We start from the raw sequence: 22,147 nt of genomic DNA on the forward strand, positions 1-22,147 counted from the left end.
AAACTGTCCCTCTTAATTGACACCGCTGAGAGGACAGTCAAGATATACTAGGGAATGCGACCTCCCTGTCTTGTAGGTCTAAGCAGTCTCCTAGCCCTGCTTGGCTGACTAGCCTAACCTCCAAGCAGCTGGTGTAAAACATTACTGGGCCCCTTCAGTGCTTGATAATGGAGACACTGATGCTTGGCTACGGCCTTGGATTATTAAGTCGGCAGGCTTGTCTTTGTTCTCCCTTGGAGTCTCTGGCTTTTAGCATTTGCTGTCTTCCTCTTATTCTGAATTTTGCAGCTATTTCTGTTATACCCACTTTTCTTCGCATGCTCTTATTTTAACATAATTCCTTTATATTGCAGGTGTTTTGTTTTTAGGTGGTAGGGATTGCTGTTCTGGTGATGTTTAGAGGAACTGTAATATGAGGTGTATATCATAGGTTGCTTACTGGTTGTGAAATAATGGATCAATAGGTGTTGCCATGAGATGTTGATCCCAGTGCTCTTCAGGCCTCTTATTTAAGTTACTCCTCTCTTAAATATAGAAAGATATTCATTTAATGAACATACTCCTGATTAATGGTATTTTACACTGCCAGCCATGCAATTATTTTAATTGAAAGAAAGCTAGTGAGCTATTTTAGTGTACGTTAAACTTCAATTCCTGACTACAGGATAATAGACATAAAAACAACACTACTGTATTATTTTAGATGTAAGAATATAGGCATAACTATGACAAGTAGGAGACTTGGAGGGAGAAAAGTAACGTGTGAGTGACTGAAAGCATGCAAGCCCCCAGCCAGCTTAAAGGCATTCAGTTATCAGAAGGATAGAAGGTAAGGGCAAGGATGTATGTTTCTCTAGCATAGATATTTGTGTTTTTGTTAAACGTGTGAAGTTTCTTTGCTATGTGCATAGCTGATTTATGCTGAGTACAACTGTACTATGGTTACCAGTTAGTTGGCTTAATTGTTCGGTTCCCTTTCTGAGCTGTAGTGGAAATCAATGTTACGTAAGCGCTGGTATTCTGCTGCATGTTAGCAGTTCAGTAATCACATGAAGTGCAGTACTGCAGCCTTTATTACTGTATTTCTCCAGTGTCCTGGCAAGTCCTGTATGGAAGTAAAAACCAGTTTTTTGAGCAATATTTATTGGCTTTTATTTTCAAAGGGTTGAAATTGGTGATGCTATATTAATTTTTTACTAGCTCCTGCTGCTTTGGTTCCACCTTCCTTCAGTGTCTTCAGAGCAAACACAAAGCAATGACATGATTTATTTGCTTTTTAGGGATTATCTCTTTTGTTTTCTGAAATAGGTAATGAACTGAATATATACTTAATGTATAGTGATATATACTTTATGTACACTTAAATGCTAATGCCTTCAATGTGACAAACTATGGCCTCTTTTGGAAAACCGAAGTTTACTTAAGATTACCTAGTATTTTTCTTCTAGATAGGAAACTTAGGTTAAGCTACTTCTACTCCATCTATGTTTGTAAATTGAATAGAGTTATTTTTCTTATACTGATATGCATTGACATTGCATTTCTAGCACACAGTAGTAATTATTTGCTAGTGTTTATAATTCCTCTTTGCAGAAATAAGTGGTTTTCACATAGCAATATACTCATTCAACTCCTTTCTGAGCTGTGTCGTAACGGGCTCAGCCAGCAGGGATTTAAGAGCAGCTTTTTCTTGGGCCTTGAAATTGTTCATTGCTGCCATCCACTAGGTGTCTGCAAATTCCCTTTGGAAGACTGTTGCTGAGAAACAAAACTGATATCAAAATGTCAGCAGTCAGTAACGACGTGCATCATCCTTCAGGCACCAGGGGGCAATATTTGACTTCTTTTAGTTGGGTACTGTCAAGGGCTAGCAGTCCTAAATAGGCTATTGGCCCGTGTGGTATCTGGTGTATGCTGAAATCTGTCAGGGTTGTCTTTTACTTCAGTTACCACTTATACAGGCCCTAAAGGAAGAAGCGTGTGTTTTGTTTTGTATTAATAAGCACAATGACAACTGTAAATTAATAGTGAAAACAACCCTTTAACTCATAATATGTGGGTTCTTCTGATACCCTCAAGAGAATTGGTCTAAAATAGAAAATTTAAAATACAGTAATTCTATTCCAGTCGTTTTTCTCAATGACTGACATAACGTGTCATAAAATGCTCATTACAGTCTTAGGAACTTGACGTACCTTAATGCAATCTCATGTTTCTCTGTTTCTTTGCAGAGTAAGGAGATAAGGTGGTACAAATCTGGTGAAGGAAGTTGGTGTTTGAGTCAAGCCATGTAAGTACCTACACTGCAAAATATTACAATTGCTACATAGATTATAGTTTGATTATTGAGTTACTAGACATTTCTTTGCTATACTTTGGAAACTGTTAACTCCCCATAAGTCTTTCTTCGTTTGCTGTTCTTTTAAAGTTTGTCTTATGGACACAATATTAATGATGAAATCTTGACCATAGTGAAGTCAACAGTATAACTCTTAAATGCTCTGATATTTTATGAGTATAGCATGAGAGTTCACCAGTTACATACATCAGAAAGATATAATCAAGTATCTCACTATGCTGCTTGTTGTAGCTTGTATATCTGATGGAATTTTTTCTACCTGTAAGGTCCCCAATTAGGTGCTACAGTAACGCAGATTTGGAGGACATTAATCAGTGTAAAGATGAATGTGTTTTGAGAGGGAACAGAGAATGGTCAGCTTTTTTTGTTGTTTTTGCTTTCTTCTTTGCAAAATGACTAACAAGGGGAAGAAGGAAAGAAGGAGAGAAGTAGAAATGAATTGTGGGAAGTAATGATTTTAAAATGGTAGGACAAAAATAAGTAGGAGGCAATTGGGCTTGTCAAATGCTGTTTTGCTAATGACTTCCCTGAAATTTAGTTTCTCTTTTGATAGTGTTTGCTGCCTTTCAGATTTTTCTTTCAGAAGTATTTTTCTGATTTGCCACTCATAAAATTTTATCTCGGTTAGGTGACTAAGTGCTTCCAATCATGGTTCAATTTGTAATCATATCTGATTGCTTATTTTAACATTCAATGAATGCACTTTATTGTGAAAGGCAACCAAAATTTTTTTGGTGACGTTTCTTATTTTAGAGAGATTGAAGAGCTTCATGCAAATATGACTTCTTTATTTTTTCCATTATTATAAACAAAGAGAAGAACAAGGAGTTGATAGACTTTGATCTTACTTCCCTCCTTAGACAACTTTCCAAATGTGTGTTGTCAATTTTAACTTCAGTGAAATATTACAGCATTTCTAAAGAATCTATTCAACGTTTTCCAAAAATTTGAGAGAGCAGTAGTTAGTCAAATATATTCCTGTTGTTTAGGAGTATGTATGTATAGGCCCTGTATACTGGAATACAGAGATTTTTCCATTAGTAGTGCCTTACAAATCTCTCTGCATAAATTACAGGGGGCATCAGTGAAACCTTAGTGAGTCTTCTGCTTCAAAATAACTTGTTGTCAATTAATTCAGACTAGGAGTTAATTAAATTTTATGTGGTGGTGGTGATTATTTAGTATTTCTCATAATAATTTGTTAATATATGACAGAATGAATCCTGATCCACAAGTGGGTCTCTTTGCCTTTAGGGATAGTATGATGAATAAGAGCAAAAAATTGTTTAGTGTTCCATTTAATTAACCTCACAGAACAGGAGAAAGTCACATAACATTGTTTTCCAAAATGTTTAAAAAAATAGGAGCAAGATAGACTGGGTTTTCAGAAAGGTTTATTTCTCATTTTAACAGTGTTCCTGTATGATTTTGAACATGCATTCTGTGTATGAATTTCCTACTCTAAAAGTGACAAAAAATGGAACTTTCTGTAAGATGAAATGTACCATTACTTTTTTCTTTAGATACAGGTGTGATGGGTACTATAGAAATTACTCCAGGAAAAGAACAACTTATTAGACTTGATCTCTTTCAAATACAAATAAAGTTACTTTAAGTCGAAAATTAAAGAATAAATTCACTTGCAGCAGGTAGCTGAATTTATTTCAGTTTTGGTCTGTTGGGAGTGACTTATGTAGGAAGAAATGAGAGAAGTTCAACTTGCTAATGTGGAGCCTGCATGAAGTTGCTAAAAAGGAAAGATATGTAGGAAGAGCCTATAATTTTAATTCCTATCTTTAGTCTTGGATTAATGCCCAGAATAGTGACAAATAAAACGTCACTGGGAAAGACTAAGAATCATCTCCATTGGTAATAAGAGCAAGCTGAAGGAAAGGATAGCTGCATACAATTAAACTATTTCCTCACAAAAACAATCTTTTTTCGTTGTTGTAGTTCTATTTTCAGTACAGATAAGTGGAAAGAGATTGTGTTTTTTTTTTAACACTCAAGAAGCAATTTCATTGGAGGGGAAAAAAATGTTGATAATTACACAATTATATATTTACAATGTGCACATTGTAAATATATCCATGATATATTTCCCACACATACACTTAACTCTGGTCCTTAGACAAATTCAGATGAAGGTATTAGTATCTCTCTTGAAATCTGGAGCATGCTTTCTGTAGGGAAGTTATTAACAGAGGCACTTTAAGAGCTTGGAATGAAAGATTCATGCTTTATGTGAGAATGTATTTTCAATAGAAGTAGAAGCAGCTTGCATCATTTATTTAATTTTCCCCTCTATCATTTAAAATATACTTCCAGAGTATGTGCAGGTGCTCTAGTTTAATCATTAAATAACTTTCTGCATGCTTTAGTCCCATACTGCTGCAATAACCATCCCTTTAGAAGCCTGAGTCTTTACCCTTTCTTCCACAAGAAATGCTGCCTTAACTGCTATCCCGTTTCTGCCTTCCTTCCTCTGAGGGCACTGTGAGCTTATACTGATGGGTGTGTATTTGAAATATGCATCTTTTCCATATCAAGGTAAAAGGAAATATGATTCTATCATATTAAAGGAACAGGCTACCTTGTACTGGATCAAAATAGCTCCTTGTGCTGCTAATTTAATAGGCTTGGAAAAGTGGGTAATAGATTTTTCTGGTTATCCTCATAGCTGGGGAGAATAATAGTGATCCCAGTAGTTCTTACCTCCTTTGTTCCAAATTTGAATAATTATTTATATCTGCTTTTGAGTTAAACTGTTTGTAATGGCAGGATGTGGTAGCTCTGACCGTCTTCTGAGAAGCTTTAGGAAAGTGAGGCTCTGGTGGAAGAATGATGAAAGAAGGGCAAAACGTGGGGGAAACTCTTATTTTGACATGAGTAACTGTATAAATGATTCTTTCAAGGCTTTGTGAATTCCAATATATAAGTGAAAGGGAAACAGGTCATACCAGCTATGTTTATACACGAAACAAGATGTTGCTGTAGTACTGCATGAAGAAAATCTTCCCAGGTCTGGTTTTAGTTGTCTTAAGGTGTTTGTTTTTGTTGTTGTTGTTGTTTGATGTGGAGGTTGAGGGTTGTGGTGTTGTGCTTTGTTGTTTTGTTTTTTTTTATGCTTTTTTTATATCACTAGAAGCATGGTCAGTCTTAAATGAATACAGAATTGTAAGCAGTTCACTGCTGTTGTCTAGAAACAACAACCAAAATCCCCCCCAAAACAGCAAAAAATAAAATAAAATAAAATAAAATAAAATAAAATAAAATAAAATAAAATAAAATAAAATAAAATTATAGGATGATGGGTGCATCCAGGTTGGGTCTATGCTGAGAGATCAGTTTCCTTTGCCTGAATTCAGTTTATGTTCAGAATGACTAAAGGCGATCTTCTAATGCACCTTCCATTATCACATGGTGGTATGTGTATACAAGAATGTAACTAAAGCTGGATACATTATCTCTTCAAACACTTGTGTATCCTGCACCTGGCTTTTCAAATAGTCATATGAAATTTGGTAGCAAATGTAACTGATTTATTAGTCCCTATAAATAATTTTTCTTACCCCCTCTATTACATATAATGAGACAGTATTAAAGGCAACATCAGATTTACATGTGTATACTTTAGATGTCTGCATATTAAATCAGTGTTAATAAGTATCTGGCTTAGTACTAACTGGTAGAGATCTACATCCAGACTGAAAGTTGTAAGACCTCAAAGTACCGATATTTCTGGGGATGCAAAGGCATATTTTAAATATTAACTGGTATGAAATATCTTGTTGAAGCCTGTTGTTGACACACATTATTTAACAACAGCAAGAGTGTTTGCAAGCAGAAATAGGAATGTGATGATACAGCTGAGCAAAATACAACTCTAGTTATTATGTGGGGTTGCTAAGGATATAAAACTATCACCGATATTTCATTTTTGGAGGTCAGAGAATGCACTGTGACTAGTTATTAATGATGCACAGTGGAAAAAATGCTGTTAGGGAACAGAAGGTAGAATCATTTTACTATATGCAGTGATTACCTTGCATAAGCTGTACAGCCTTGAAGTAGGGTGGGTGGAGGTGCAGCTGAGTGGGAGGCAGTAAAAGGGATTGAGATAACATGATTTATGTGGGAGAAAGACAATCCTGTAAATAAATGTTAACATTAGAAATTTAACACTGGCTGGGTTATGAATTTCCAGATGCTTCCTGCATACTGATAATAAAATTGGAAATGTTTGTATGGTCCAGCTGATGGCCAGCATATTTCTAGTACAGTTTACCCAACTTGGTTCAGAAGCTCACTGATGTAGTCACAGTCACTGCAGGCAGGATAAGCTTAGATTTTCTTAAAACCAAGAATCACATTGTCATGAAGGAGCTGCATACCTTGATTCCTGTTAAAACCAAGAGGTGGAAATATGTGAGTTATAGTAGTTTATTTCCATTAAAAAAAACAAGCAAACAAAAAACAACAAAAAAACCCCTTATTTTTTCATAGTTTTTCAGTAAATATTCTTACTGATCCATTAGATGATATTAAAAGCCAGACTGACTTATTTGTCTCTTGTCAGTTTTATATACCTAGTGCTTACTCATCCTGATGTACAGCAGCTGTTCAGAAGGGAGTAGCTGCAATTCTTTTTAAATCCAGCATTCTTGTTACATACTCCAAGAGCAGCAGATGAAAGTCAAAGAGTGTAGCTATGTCACTCCTTTCCCATTGTGCATCTCTGTGTAGAAGAAAACATACTAATGAAGTAATCTTGAGCTGCTGCGTTACCACGCTAGCTCACAAGAGTGCAGTGTAGGGGCAGGCTGGAAGGATGTCGCAGTCAAGAATTAAAGCATAGCTGATATAGTAAGTCTAATTTTAGGTGTAACAGCCCTGTCTTCACAAATAAGAGACAGACTTAAAAATGATCCCAAGAGGTATAATACATGAGCTGTGTTCTTTATAGTGTTGTTTTACCAGTCTGTAATACATGTAGATTTTTATTTTTTTTTTTGTATATCTTTGCATACATTTAAAGAAAGTGCTTTCCCTCTTTCTTCTGAAATTGTAAAATATTTCACTTAAATTTCCATTTGCATCTGTTCGGGTGTTTTAATACTTTCCACAGCATCACATTTTAAATCACGTTGAATAACATAGGAAAATATTTATTTTACTGAAGATAAGTATAACCTACAAAAGGACTTTCTAACATGGTAAATTCTAAAAACACTTTCTTGAAGACTTGGTTTTGAATAGTTCTTTCTGAGAATTGCACTTCATTTAAAATGACAGTAGCTTTTGTACATACAGCATTTTAGAGGTGTTAAGCCATTTAATGAAGTACTGCAACACATCTAGTACGTACATAGCTATAAATACTCTGAGTGGGTAGTGAAGATCACCCAGCTAGATACATGTGCAAAATGCATGCCGCAGTATTGATCAAATCACTTAACTGCTATAAATAGCTAACAGGCAAGGAATCGATGTAGACAATTTGTGTCTTTTATTCTTACTTTGCTGACTTTGTTCATTAGATTCAACTATATGGAATTCTCCGTGCTATGAAGTAGATGAAGACAAAGAAGGACCTTATGAGTAGTTCATCCTTGGTACCAGGGCTTTGCTCAGTATTAAAGATGCTGACCTAGCATAATCCAGTTTCTGAGTCTGGTCCTTTCTAAGATGCCAAACAGTGTTTACAGGGCATGGAAGAATTTACAGTCTTTTTTTTTTTAATTTTTTTTTTTATTTTTTTTACAAGGATGTTTCCTGGTTTGTTACGTTTCTCCATTATATCGCCATTTTGAAAGGTCATTGAGTGATGTTGGTCACTACTGTTTTTTTTCTTTTTTTCTTTTCCTAAATGAGCTTACATTTCTATCTGTTTGATCTAGAAGGCCTATGATAGAGCTGAAACTCCAGTAACACAGGCCTTGATGGTTCTGGAAATGAACTGAAATGTGGGATTATGAGCAGGAAGACACACAGCAGGTGTTTTGTAACCTGTTCAGACAAAATTCAGACATGTTTCCTCACATGCTTTTCTGCCACTTCTAAGTGGAAAAAATGGTTTAGGATGAAATTTAAGAACAGTGTTGATTTCAGAAGGGAATGGCCTTTCACTTTTGGCTTCTTTTTAAAATAGATTTTTTTTTACCAGCACTGAGATAAGATGTGATGGTATATGGGGGGGAAAAAAAATCTGAAACTTGATTTTTATAGTTATATTCATTAAACTTACTTTTATTCTTCTTGTCAGGATTTTCTGCCTAGCTGTAAGCATGTATGAAGTGTCAGTTTTCTGCTATAGTAGACAGAAATTTTCTGCGCTTGTAATCTACTGCCAGTGGTGCAGCTACTGGCAGTAGATAATGTTTTAAGCATTTGCATCACTGAGCACATTTTACAAGCATTTTGAGCTACCCTACCATGCATTTGAAGGAAACATCTCTCTCTTTTTTTTTTTTTTTTTGGTCTCTCTTTTGACCACAAATTGAATTTACTTGCAGGGCTCCATTTTATAAAATACAAAAAGATGCTTGTTTTCTAGCAAATTTAGTTTTGTGCTTTTCTTGAGATAAGCTGAAAGGAATTGTAAACTAGGAAAATACTTTTTGATTTCCAAAAAATGAGGTGAAATAAGAGAGTTGAATAGGAAGTGATTATAGGGAGGAGGGACAGATAATTGTTTTTAAGTAGAAACTGTGACATGCAGGTCTAGAAGCTGACTTAGTTTGCAAATGTATCTGAAAACAATAATTTATAGGGCAATGATGTGCCTATCTGTTCTGAATGTTTCCAGTTGTATTTTGGTGTAGCCTGTGTATCTTGGTGTAGCCTAGTGTTTACTCTTGGAGGATTACCATTCTGCTCAATTCTAGTTTAAAAGTTTGCCAGAAGTTATTAGCAAGTCGTTCAGAGACTAAGAATTTAACAGCCTGTAGATTCTGAATTAATCCTGGAGGTCTCTTCCAGCCCCTACAATTCTGTGATTCTGTAATTTCATGCTTGTAATTTTGAATAATGTGGAATAATTGCCCTAATTTCAAATCTTTAAATGAAACAGTTCTGTATTCTTAGTAACATTTCATTCACCTAGTTGACCCTTCAGTAGTAATTGTGTCCTATTTCAGTACAGTTAATGCTGTCATGTATAGCTGAATTCTTCAGTTATGCCAAAAATGGTCAGTTTACTCAAATATCTATGGTAGAACTCAAACCTAGAAGTGGATGGGAATCAGGTAGCAACAGAATCTGAGAGAGAAGAGTGTTGGGGTTCCATATGTGGTGTCTCTGTGGGAGTCTGACAGATTAGAGGTTTGACTGTGATGGAAGTTGTGTATGGTGGGCATTTTAAATCTAAGTAATGATCTCAGTTTTGATTCTTTGACAGTAATTTCAAGGTTTGCATTTCTTTTACATGATAGGTTTGCCTACTGCCATACCCCTTTTCTTTTCCTCTTAAGTGTCCTAAGAAAATCTCTCTGTCCTACTAGATGTTGCATCATAAGTAGTGAAATTCTGGTGGATCCAGTGACTCAAACAATGTAATTTTTTCTGTCATTAAGGTTTTCAAGTTACAAATACACTGGGAAATCCAGAGTTTAAGGATTTTCCAAAGTGATGCAGATCATGAAGTATTTCAGTAGATTAAGGTTTTTTTGTTTACCTTTCAAAGGCTATTGAAAATTTTCTTCATCAGAAACTTTTTTTGTCCTGTGGAGACTGATATATATATGAAATTTTCAAATGCTGGATGAATATGAAAGTGAGTAGAATGGAGGGAAAAGTGCTGTGGACTGGTCAGTCCTCAGTGACAAGCAGTCAGAAATTTTCATGAAGTGACTGTTGCTCATCTTAGAATTGAGCTCATTTAAATGCATTGAGTGTCTTGTAAACCTGTTTACAGTGCATAAGCAACCTTCTTCCAGGAAACAGGATTTAAATATAATAGGGATGAAGCTGTGGTATAAGCGTAGCTTTGTTCTGTTTGCTGCACCAGAATAACAAACTAGAAAGATGAGGGCCTACCAGGACAACTTTTCAACATTTAATCACATGAAAATACATTCATATGAATCATCAGAATTATTCACAATTTTTCCCCTAATCCTAACGTACAAATTCTGCATCGTTCTCACCAGTAATAACCTGCTAATAGGAATTATTTCCAATCTCTCTAATATCTGAGTTGGTTTTTTTAATTTCTCTTAGAAAATTTAGAATTTAGTAGATTATTTAAATCATTTATAATAAGTAGGAGAAAGGTATTTGATATCTATGATGTTAAAATTATTTCTTTTGCAACTTCAGGTTTTTGAAGTGGGAAAAAGTTCTGTTTAAGAGTATCATGTAAAGGTCCAAGAAATGCTGACACCATAACAAACTACTTATAGGGTCTATTTGAACTCCAGTGAAAAATAGAATTTTTGGTTCCTGCTTACATGACTTTTTTCTATGTCATGTTGATTGCAGGTACCACTCAAATTCAAAATATGAGAATTTTCATTGATTCCATTGTATTTATTCATAAAAATACTACGTGAATAAGTAATCTGGAGGTTGAGGAATGCAGCTGAATAGTTACTCAGCCTAATAGGTACTTAACATTTATTTCTACATGTAAATGTTCTGGCTTTGAATATTTAACATAATGCAGCACATCAACATAGGAGATGAAAATAGTGTGAGCTGTTTCTGAGAGAAGCCTAAAAGCAGCAGACAGATTGGAGATAAAAAGAAAATATGACAGGCTGAATTTAAGGACTAAGAAAAGGGAGAATCCAGAGTCTAATATTCAGTCAATTTTTACCTTTATGGTTTGTCCTTATAATATAGAAACTGTACTACCATGGTGCAAAGTTACTGTTCTTTTTCTTGCATATTAAAATGTAAGAATATTTTAGTGACAATTCAGTAAGGAGAGACTGGATAAAGAGCTTGTGTGTTTGTGTGCCAAATAAACTCCCAACACCACTACACTATTTAAGGGCACATTTCTTAATGGTTGCTTCCTCCCTTAGACCACTGGGGGCTCATTTTTTTTTTTAATTTTTTTTTTTCTACTAACTCTGTATCTAATCTTGCCCTTCTCCCTCTCCCTCTATCCATGTCCCATAGGGCTCGATAGGTTCCAGTCCTACAGGAAGATATGTTATATATAAGAATGCTTTGTGTCTTGTATAGCTGATCAGACTCAAGATTAAGTTGTTTAAAATTTATGGAGCTGCCAAGTGTCATTAAAATTTATAAAGTTAGATAGAGCTTTTAGGTCTGAAATACATTCCTGAAGTTTTACTCAGTTGTTTCTTTGTAACACCTGTGTTATGTTTTCTTTTGGCAATAGACTTTATAATTCTTATTGAATGTAACTAATTGTCAATGACAGTTATAAAATTAGGTCTGATTTAATTTACTGAGGGAGCAATATCTGTTTACATCCTCAGAAGTATTTTTTCAGTACATTAATCTTTGCTAAATCTTCTGCTTTCGATAATAAATAACATCTGTATGTGAAGCTAAAATTGTATCACGTGACTTGTGTGATTCCTTTCTTTCTCCTGGCCTTCTATTTTTCTTTTGGTTAAACTGAGTTTAGCAATGTAGTTAGTTTTTACCATGTTTTTAACTGCTTTACCTTAAAAATTAAATTATTAGCAAAGTTGACTCCATGTGATGATTGTAGACTATAGCTCAAATGTAAGCGTTCACCTGCTAAAACTCCATGTAAATTCTATGTGAAAAGAATGGGGAGCAATAAAAGTATCATGTCAACAATCTGTCAGCTAACCCAGCAAACAGAGATGGAAATGTCAGCAGCTTCTCTGCCAGGAGGGATGAATCATTTCTCTCCCTGTCTGGGGAGAATCACTGAACCGACTTGCCAGACCATCTGCCCAGAGGTGCTACCCAAGAGGAGAAACAGTCTGCTGACTAATAGGGTTATGGATGCTCACCTATAATTGTTGCTCAGGTGGCACCATAAGCAAATCAACTGCACAACAGAATGAGGGAAGGGTAGAAAGAGTAAATCCAATGTAAGTCAAAAGCAGAAATGTTTCATAAAAAGATGTATGTAATGTAAGGAAGTATCTATTAAGAAATAATGCTGCTCTAATTGGTGAAAAGGATTCTTGAATCAGGCAATTCAACCAAATTCCATTATATATAAAATTAAGTGTATGAGAGTAGAGTTAAACTAACTAAAGGGAAGCTGACATTCTTTTTTAGAACTTCTAAATAGTGTTATCTCATTTCTTAAAGGTGTTTTGACTCTGATATTTTATTTAGTATTCTAGTAATAATTGCAAGAACTCATCTTAAGATCGAGAGCATTTAAATAGCATATACACCTTATTTATCCCATAATACTTGCATCTCAAAAACATAAAAATATTTCTTCTGCACATGAGGTAGTGGAGTTGGTAATCACATTGCTTCTGTATCTAGTTGGATGAAATAAATAGTACATTAAGTACAATTTTTACTCTTTATTGTTTAAGATATGGAACTCTTCCTTAATTCTTTATAACTTTGTCATCAATATAGGATCTGATCCCTTGTATTAGTAGCATGTCATTTACATTTACCTTTGGATATCTGTAATTTACATAGATAAAATCAATCTCAGACCATATACAGGGTTTTATCCTGCAGTACTGATTTTTCATCTCAGAATGTCTTGCAAAAAGCTTTAATGTCAATGTGGTTCCTTTGATCAAACACACCTGTGTTCATGAAAAATGTGTTGTTTGCAGGACTTAGTTCTCCTAAAGCTTGTTAGTCTTTCTAGCAATCTCTATTTCTAAACTGACTGTGGACTTATTCAGGATAGCTTGCTAAGATAACATACACTGAGTCCTGACTCCTTTGACTTCTAGTGTCTTTCAGGACATAGTATAAAATACTTTGGTTCTTTAGTTTCTGTGGGAAACAGGTGCTGTGTTTTGTGTTGCCCTTTGTCAGTTTTTCTTGCATTTGCCTGGTTTATAAGCTCTTTAGTGAACGTTTTGTGTTTTATGTGTATCATTTTTCAGCTTGTAATAAATACCACATTCAATAAATAATAGGAAATCCATCCTGAAATGCATAGTTAAATAATAACAGATGTCAGTATCAAGGTAAAACATGCAAGTGTGAAATAAATTAAAAATAGAACACTGGAAAAAGTTTACCAGTATAATGCTTACTGGAGTTTTAAGTCTACTTTTAAGTGAAGTGTTTCTTTGTTGCAAGTTGAGTTACTCTATTATATGTCTGGATTTTTAATGGGTTCTATACTAAGATATACGGGTCACTTTGTTCAGACTTGAAAAATTTCATACTTGAAGGATGCTCTGTGAAATTACACTTCCCTTATGATTTATGCTTTGAAAAGAATTGCCCAACCTAGTCTCCTGAAATGTTTACCTCTTGTGTTCTTGTGTGTATCCATATACATTTTAGTATCTGTGATTTGTTCTGCTCTCAGAGAATGCTACTGTTAATTATCCATTGTTAGTTTGAATTCTAGTCTGTCATTGCATTGAGTATTAGCTAATGCCTAAGTGTTTTCTTCACAGAAATTCAAGGAAAATAAGAGTTTATTCTATCACAGTTGTTTAATTTTTAATTGCCTTTTTCAAGTAACAAACAAGCTTGAAGCAAGACTTGCAGATGCTGAAAACTAGGTCATCTTGTTTATGCACAAACTGTGCTTGCTATACTGCAGAGTGATCATCTAAAATAAATAAATTAGAAAGCTAGGATATCTTTATTGCATCCAGCTGATTTTTTCTTATTTGTTCAACAATTATAATCCTATTTTTTTTTACTTGCTTGGATTTACTTGAACTCTTGGACTCTGAATAATTTCTAAGGAGATTCTTCATCATAAATGTGACCAATGGGGTGAAAGTAAAACACTATTTAACTGATCTAGTTGCCTTAGTAGGATGACTTTTCCCAGGACTGGTCACTGTGAAAGGAACAAGATCATGCGCGATAACTTCATATCATCTTTTCAACCATGAGATTCATATGAATCATGAAGACATAAGTGTTTCCTTCCCTTGCCTCATGTTAGTCATACCATGTCCCTTCAGTTCTGTTTATTGAAGTTATGTGTAAACAGGCTAGCAGTTCTTGTTTCCACTGTATAACCTTACTTAAATTAGTCAAAATTATGAATGGAAGTGGTGTAGTGCTGGCATTACACGTGGTTGCATGGAGACAATGGAAATCACATTCAGTGTTGTGACAGCAGTTGATAGAAATACACAAATTTATGTAAATACATTATATTTTATAATTTGATATTTATTTAGTAATTCCTTCACTTTCTTATAAACTGTGTGGGGTTTTTACTCAAAACATTACCACTAATGAGTAGGTTGATAGAACAAAAATGGAAGAACAGAAATTGGCTTTGTTATTTAAAACATTGCTTCACTTAAAAATTATTTATCATAACAAAAAGTTTGCAGAGATGGGTCAGATTAAGAATCTTCTATTTTTCACTGGGTGACTGAGCTTTCAACAAAATGTTTTCTTTATGGCAAACAGCTCTACCTTTTAAAAACAAACAAACAAACAAAAAAAACCAACCTGTCTCCTTTAAAATGAAATACTTTGAAACTGAAAAGTGTCCTTCTGTTCTCACAAGAAATTTTCAGTATTTCCATGTAATAGTGTAGGTAAATAATTTTATTTATTTTATTTTATTTTATTTTATTTTATTTTATTTTATTTTATTTTATTTTATTTTATTTTTAAAGCCATTGCTTTCCCTTTCCTTTGTAGACTGGGCTCTTTTATTCTACTACATGTTTTACATTGTGCTTTTGCATGCTGAAACTTAATTTCCCTCCTGTGCTCCACTTCACCATGTGGGAAGAAAGGATGTTTCTTAGTTATTTTATTCATCACTTCTTTACAGATCAAGACACTTTACAAAGAAAAGCTTAAAGCTTGAGGCAATGAGCACATTCAATATTAGTCATGTGACTCAACTGTCCATGGATTAAAACAACATTTAACCCTTGCAAGCATTTTATCAGTGTTTTAATCAGTGATATCCTTTATCCTTGTATGCTCAAATCTCAGTTCAGTAACCTCAGTAAGTTCAGTAGAAATACAAAAGAAGCTGGGTAGAAAATGTAAAGCAGAGTGATATCTCTATTTTATTCTGATAGTTTAAAACAAGTATAGAGAAGTTTTGGTGATATTGATGGTGTATGTATTACCTACCAGATACTAGGTTGGATTTGTAGATACAGGTGATACCTTTCCTTGGAACAGTTGTGTTGGCACTGCAGCACTTAGTCACACGAAAGATGGAAATGGCAAACTTCAGAATTGAGGACAACTCAGAATAACCAGCTTATATGATTAAGGAGATGGTTTGTTCAGGTGGAGCAAAGGTGAATGTGGGAGGGACTGTAAGCAGACAAGAGGTTCCAAGGTGATCATTTATTTAGGGAAGTGGTAGTTAATTTGTAGCCTGAGGGAAACAAGAATACCTTTCACCTACAGTCAATTGGAAAACCAGAAATAGCTTAGCTTGACCTTAAAATTCTGTCCCTGGAATTTGAGTTTAGAAGGAAAATAAAACAGAGCATATCTTTAGTGAACAGTGTAGTTAAGTTTCCTCAATTTGTAACTAAGTAAATGTGATATCCCTGAGAAATGCTATTGTAATGCAATTTTGAAAGTATTTTCTTTAGAGGAGGCTTATAGTTCATTTATCTGAAGCATCTTTTCCTATCTTGTATGCTTTTTTAAATTTTATTATTATTATTATTATTTTGCTGGTACCCTATTCAACATTACAGCCTTGTGGATTTAGTTTTATTTTATTGTTCTGGCAGAGATGTTCTTGATGGCATCTTTTAATACATCTGACTTAATTTAGAGAATATGTATTTTGCATGTGTGTCACACAGACCCTTGAAGTAGTTTGAAATCAAGGTGCTTAATTATTAATAACATACTGTATTATGCATTGTACATTAATACTAACTGCTGCTTCAATTTGCAGAATGTCTGTGTTTTTGGGGCTAGATAACCATGTGAACCATCTTGGTTTTTACTTCCAGCTGAAGTGCTATTGTTTTGATGCTGGAAGAAATTCATTACTGTGAGCATGGTGAGACACGGGAAGAGGTTGCCCAAATTGGTTCTAGATGATCCTTCACTTGAGGCATTCAAAGCTAGTCTAGCCTTGAACAACCTGGTCTAGTAGGATGTGTTACGCCTATAGCAGAGGGGTTGGAATTAGATGACGGTCTTAATGGTGCCTTCCAACTCAAAGCATTTGTGATTCTATGAAATGTTGCTCTTTCGTTACTTAAAAGATAAATTAACCCTTTCAAGAGGGTGACAGATAATCAGGATTGTAACAGTTCACCAGTTGTTTTAAATTTAGTATTTAGACAAAGTGGTTACGCTGATCCTGAAAATGATTGCAGATGTTCTGGGTTTTTACTTGCTTTCTCAAAGCATTTTTAATTTCCGTTTTAACACAGTAGCTAAATATTGTGACTAATGTATGAAACCAGTATCTTACGTGGTATGGCTTGTTAATATATTGGTCTTGATAGCTTGGGTACAAAACATAATACATAGCAGAAGTGACATTAAGGGTAGACTAACCAGCTACAGTTACTGTATGTTTGCTTACTTTTCTGTTTGTTTGTTTGTTTGTTTTTTTAATGACTTGGCTTTTAGGTAGAGACAAATATATTCAATTCGTAGTGCATTACAAATATGTCATAAGTTATTACTAAACTTAAAACTTGTGAAAGACTTATTAGTATGTAAATCTGCTTAGCCCATAATCATGTGCTATTTTCATATGGAATCAGTTTATTTAACCTCTGTGTTTTTGCTTGCTTGAAAATACATTGTGGTACTTGGCCTGTAGATCTGATAGTTCGAAACAAAATGAACTGTCTGATCTGCTGTTATGTTTGCTGAAGAGTTAATGTCTTTTAGTTCTGAAGATTCTATATATGTGACAATTTTCTACTGTTCTTGCAGGCTGTCCAGGTTCTGTGTGTTGCATATCTTTCATTAAGAAATCTTTTATTGTCTGGTCTTATTACACAGACAGTATACAAAAATGAGATACTAATTTATCAGTAGTAAATTGTGTGGTAGATACTAAAACGTGGTGTACTGTAGTATATGCCCACAAGATGGCAGATTAACATGTGACCTTCAACATTTGCTGAATTCTGTTTTTAGACATGAAATCGTGATATTTTATTTATGCTAAAAAGCCTCTATCTGGCTTTGAATGGCATGTGTTGGAGAGTGCCTATAAACAGAGTACATGGGCATCTCACTACTCTTTCGTGGTAAGGTCTAGTTAGAACTGAACTAATAATGTATCTGAGCACTGAAACCACTCTTTCCATTCTTCCTAATGTCATCAAAACTTTGTTTACTAACTATTTGGAAGACAAATCAAAAAGTTTTTTACTTTTTATGTAAAGATAGAAGAACAACTTCCACCCTGTCTTCTGTGCTGAAGAAAACCTCCCATGCTGATGGGAAAGCCAGAAAACTTGGATGAATCTTTAGGATCCCTAGTTCAGTAGCTCATTTCCATGTAGGAAACTGGAGAACCAACCCAATTTATCAGCACAACCTCTGGGAAATATGCATATGGAGATAACTCTAAACCACAAGGCAGAGAGAAGTCAGTTGTTCTTACCCTTCACACACACTTTTCAGGTGGCCAGTTGAACACTGGCAACCTCTACCAGCCTACTGCTTTTTCCTAAGGAAACCTGGTATGCTGGGATGAAAAGAGGAGGGAGATGCTTGCCGTCTTGCCAGTGTGAGGTCAGGCAAAGTAGGGATGTGGACCCACATTTTATAGGTGTTAGGTGCTGCTATCTTTCACAGCGTGCACATTTCATGAGATAAATGCTAGATATCTGGTATAAGAAGGTGGAGTTTCTCTGCTCCTCTTCTGTTAAGGCTGTTTCCTATCTGTGTTGGGAAGCATTTGGCCTACTTATTTACATTATTTACATTGTTTTCTTCTTTCCTTTCCTAAGTGGCACCATGACAATAGTTTAGCCAGTTTCTTTGTGATTTTTGGTCAGCTGCTCTTTGGAGTCTAAGCTGCCAAAATATTGCAGTCTGGATTGGTTTAACTGCAGATAAACAGCATCCCATACATTGCAAGCATTTGTACTGGAATAAAAGCAATATGTAACAATGATTGCAGCTCTCTGTAAAATCTGTGTTTACTATGCCTGCATTTTAGGCTGCTTGGATGTGCAGCATCCCTTTTACGATTTTTTGTACTCAAAAATCCATTTTGAACAACTTGAAAATTTCATTCTTTTAAATTTCCAAGCCACTGTTAGTTTTGTGGATTCATTCTCATAAGAATTATTAATATAATCTGGAACTTTCTTCAGATATTTTACACTTTGAAAACTGTTTTCTTTGGTTTCTGCTAGAATCAGGCCGACAATGTGTGGCCTTCCTCAGCAGCAGCAGCAGAACAAAGCTCTGCATTCTGGCTGCTTGTCTCACTGCAGGCAGGTGGTGATGTCCTGTCACCATGCCGACACACAGTCCCCAGGGGGCTCTGGTAAGATGATAGTGGGGAAGGGCAGTGAGATGGACTCCTGGCTGTTGGGTCTTTTGTATGGCTTGCACTAGGTTATGTGCCTACCCTGTCACGTGAGCATGCGCTCCCTAAATGCAGCAGTCAGAGCAAATATATCACTGCAGACAGCGTGCAGCAGCTGCTCACATTTAGCATTTAAAGTCATTGTGTGGATCGGAAAGATGAAAGGATTGTTATTCTCACAGCCTGAGCTTCTGCATTATGTTTACCACTGGACTTCCCAGTGAGGCACTTCAGAAGCGTAGATATGTGTGCTGAGGTGATAGCAGTTTAATGGGCAGCAGCTAGTGCAGTGGCCTAAGTGGGATGAAAGGGCTCTGTGGTTGTAAGCATATCTCTGGACAAAGAGTAGACGTGCTAAGGTGGGAAATGTTAATGAGAATAAATAGGTAAAATCCTTCAGCTCTGTAACTTCCTTCCTGACCTAGTGGGTGGCAGCCCTGCCCATGACAGAGGGTTGGAACTAGATGATCTTTAACTTCCCTTCCAACTCAAGCCATTCTGTGATTCTATGATTTTACACTCCTCTTCTGTGGCATCACCTGGTAAGGCTTTTTTTTGAACTTCTGAGATGGGCTGAGAAGGCAGCTGGAGCTGGCACTGTAACATGCTTCTTGTCACTTCAGTGTCACTCTGCCTACTGCTAGCACTGCAACCTTTGCAGCATTACAGGTAACATTCTCTGCTGCTGGAACAATTAAGCATGTGGCTATAAAGAGCTAAATAGTACAGACTGAAAAGTAATAAAGAACTGTCAGCCCTGAAGAGACAAAGCAAACAAAATGAAAGCTAGCTATGTGGTTCAGAAGGAATGTTGGTTATTTGTTGTTGTTGTTCACGTGATTTAAGGATGGGAAGAAAACCTGACTTTTTAATAGAGAATTAATTAGAGAGAACTGGCTAAATGGAAGAAAAGCATCTGGTTAGTACTCCCCTAAATTTTTTTTCACAAAGTCCCTGTGGTGAGTGAATGTTGCCACCTGGATCTTGGCTTCCTAAGGGACTGTGCATGTATTTCCAGCACTGCAGAAAGTTGCAGGCGATTGCTCACCTTGTACTCCACATGCAGCAGTTCCTCCAGTCTGCAGCTTGCTCCTCAGGATTCAGGAACAGAAAGTAGCAGTGACCTAGAAAAAGAAATATCATTTTAGTGTGAAATATTTACAATCTTTAGCTTCTGCTTGGCAAATTCTGCAGAATAATGAATTGGAGCAGCCATGCTGGCAACCTGCTTCCTCTTCCAAAACTGTCAATTATATATTCTAACTAAAGTACAGCATACAGCATTTTTGTGTATACATACAGTGCTTGTATTAGAATTGCTAGAACAGGAAATACAGGCTTGCAAAATCACTTTGAAAAGCTACTTGCTCGGTTGCCTAGTTGCTTTGCTTGCTTCATTTACAATTTAGTATCATGAACTGTCTACCTAGAAAACATACCTAGCAAGTATTCTAAGACTGCTAAAAGAATGGGAAGCATTAGACTTTAGGTACCTGCTGCATTTTAGGACTTTTATTTGTATATCAGTCATTAAGAAATGTAAGGTACCAGCTGAACTTAGTTCACAGTATGCAAATAGCTACAATGATGCTGGGTCTGGGAACTGAGAATTCGTCTATAAAGCTGTTCACTGAACTGCCCCTTAAGGCTCTTAGCATCCTATACATTCCCGTGTATATGGAAAGTTGTGGGTTGCATGGTGTCCTCATTTGGGACTTAGAATCATAGAACTGCTCAGGTTGGAAAGGACCTTAAGGATCATCAAGTTCAACTGCAACCTAACCATACTACCCTAACTCAAACAGCTCTCCACTAAATCATGTCCCTGTGCACCACATCCAAAAGGTTTTTAAACACATTCGGGGATAGTGACTCCTCCCTGCGGAGCCTATTCCAGTGCTTAACAACCCTTTCTGTAAAGAAATTTTTCCTGATATCAAGCCTAAACTTACCCTGTCACATCTTAAGGCCATTTCCCCTTGTCCTGTCACTAGTGAGAAGAGACCAACCCTGCTTTTGCTGTAAGCACCTTTAGAAGAGAACAGTAAGGTCTCCCCTCAGCCTCCCTTTTCGCAGATTAGGCAGCCCCAGTTTCTTTGATCTCTCCTCATAAGGCATATTCTCCAAGCCCTTCACCAGCCCTGTTGCCTTCTTTGGACCTCTTTAGCACCTCAATGTCCTTTCTGTACTGAAGAGCCCAAAACTGAACATAGTACTTGAGGTGAGGCCTCACCAGTGCTGGGTACAGGGGCAGGGTTACTTCTGTTCACTACACCATTTCTGATAGAAGCCAGGATGCCTTTGGCCTTCTTGGCCACCTGGGCACATTGCTGGCTCATATTCAGCTGACTGTCCATCAGTACACCAAGGTCACTGTGTCAGGTGGCTTTGCAGCCACTAATTTCCAAGCTTGTAGGTTGCCTGGGGTTGTTGTGACTAAAATGTAGGACCTGACACTTGACCCTGTTGAAACTCATACAGCTTACCTTGGCAACTTGAAAGTTTTCACTGGATGTATCAGAAACACAGAGGGGCCTGGGTAGGGATAACTGGGCAGGTAAGTTAAAATACCGATGTTGCTTGTCCTTGTTTGCCACTGCATAAATTGGATGAACCATTTGTCATTCAGGAAGGGAGACAGCATGCTAAATGGAGCAGTTACAGGTCCTTGTATCTAACATATGTAACTGTAAATATGTGTAAATTCAGCATTTAAAAATACAGACTAGGGGTTAAAATACTGCACTATTATGTGAAGATACTAACGGTAAAGTAAAAATTGCTTGTCCTCGTTTCTCCAAAAACTCTGCAACACATGAATTAAGGATGTGCCTGGTGCAGATGGGAGATGTTAGTAACATCCTTTCTACACAGTATACGTTCATGAAAGTAGCATATGCTATGCCAGTTCTGTCCCCTGTCACTTTCAGAGTTTTAAAAGAATGTGCTGTTCCCTGATGCCTGGAGTTGCAAACAGCAAAATCCCATCCAAAGAATAAATGTAACCTATGATATGCATCCCACATGTTAAGATCTGACTGCCAATTAAAGCTACCATCCCTTTTTTCTTTTGTATCTTTTTGTGCTTCTGTTTCATTTGATATAGGTTAAAAGGGAATTTATATAGCTTTTTCACTGCATGCTTTCAC

Source organism: Coturnix japonica, chromosome 7 (genome assembly GCF_001577835.2).
Source record: "Coturnix japonica isolate 7356 chromosome 7, Coturnix japonica 2.1, whole genome shotgun sequence".
NCBI classification, from domain to species: domain Eukaryota; kingdom Metazoa; phylum Chordata; class Aves; order Galliformes; family Phasianidae; genus Coturnix; species Coturnix japonica.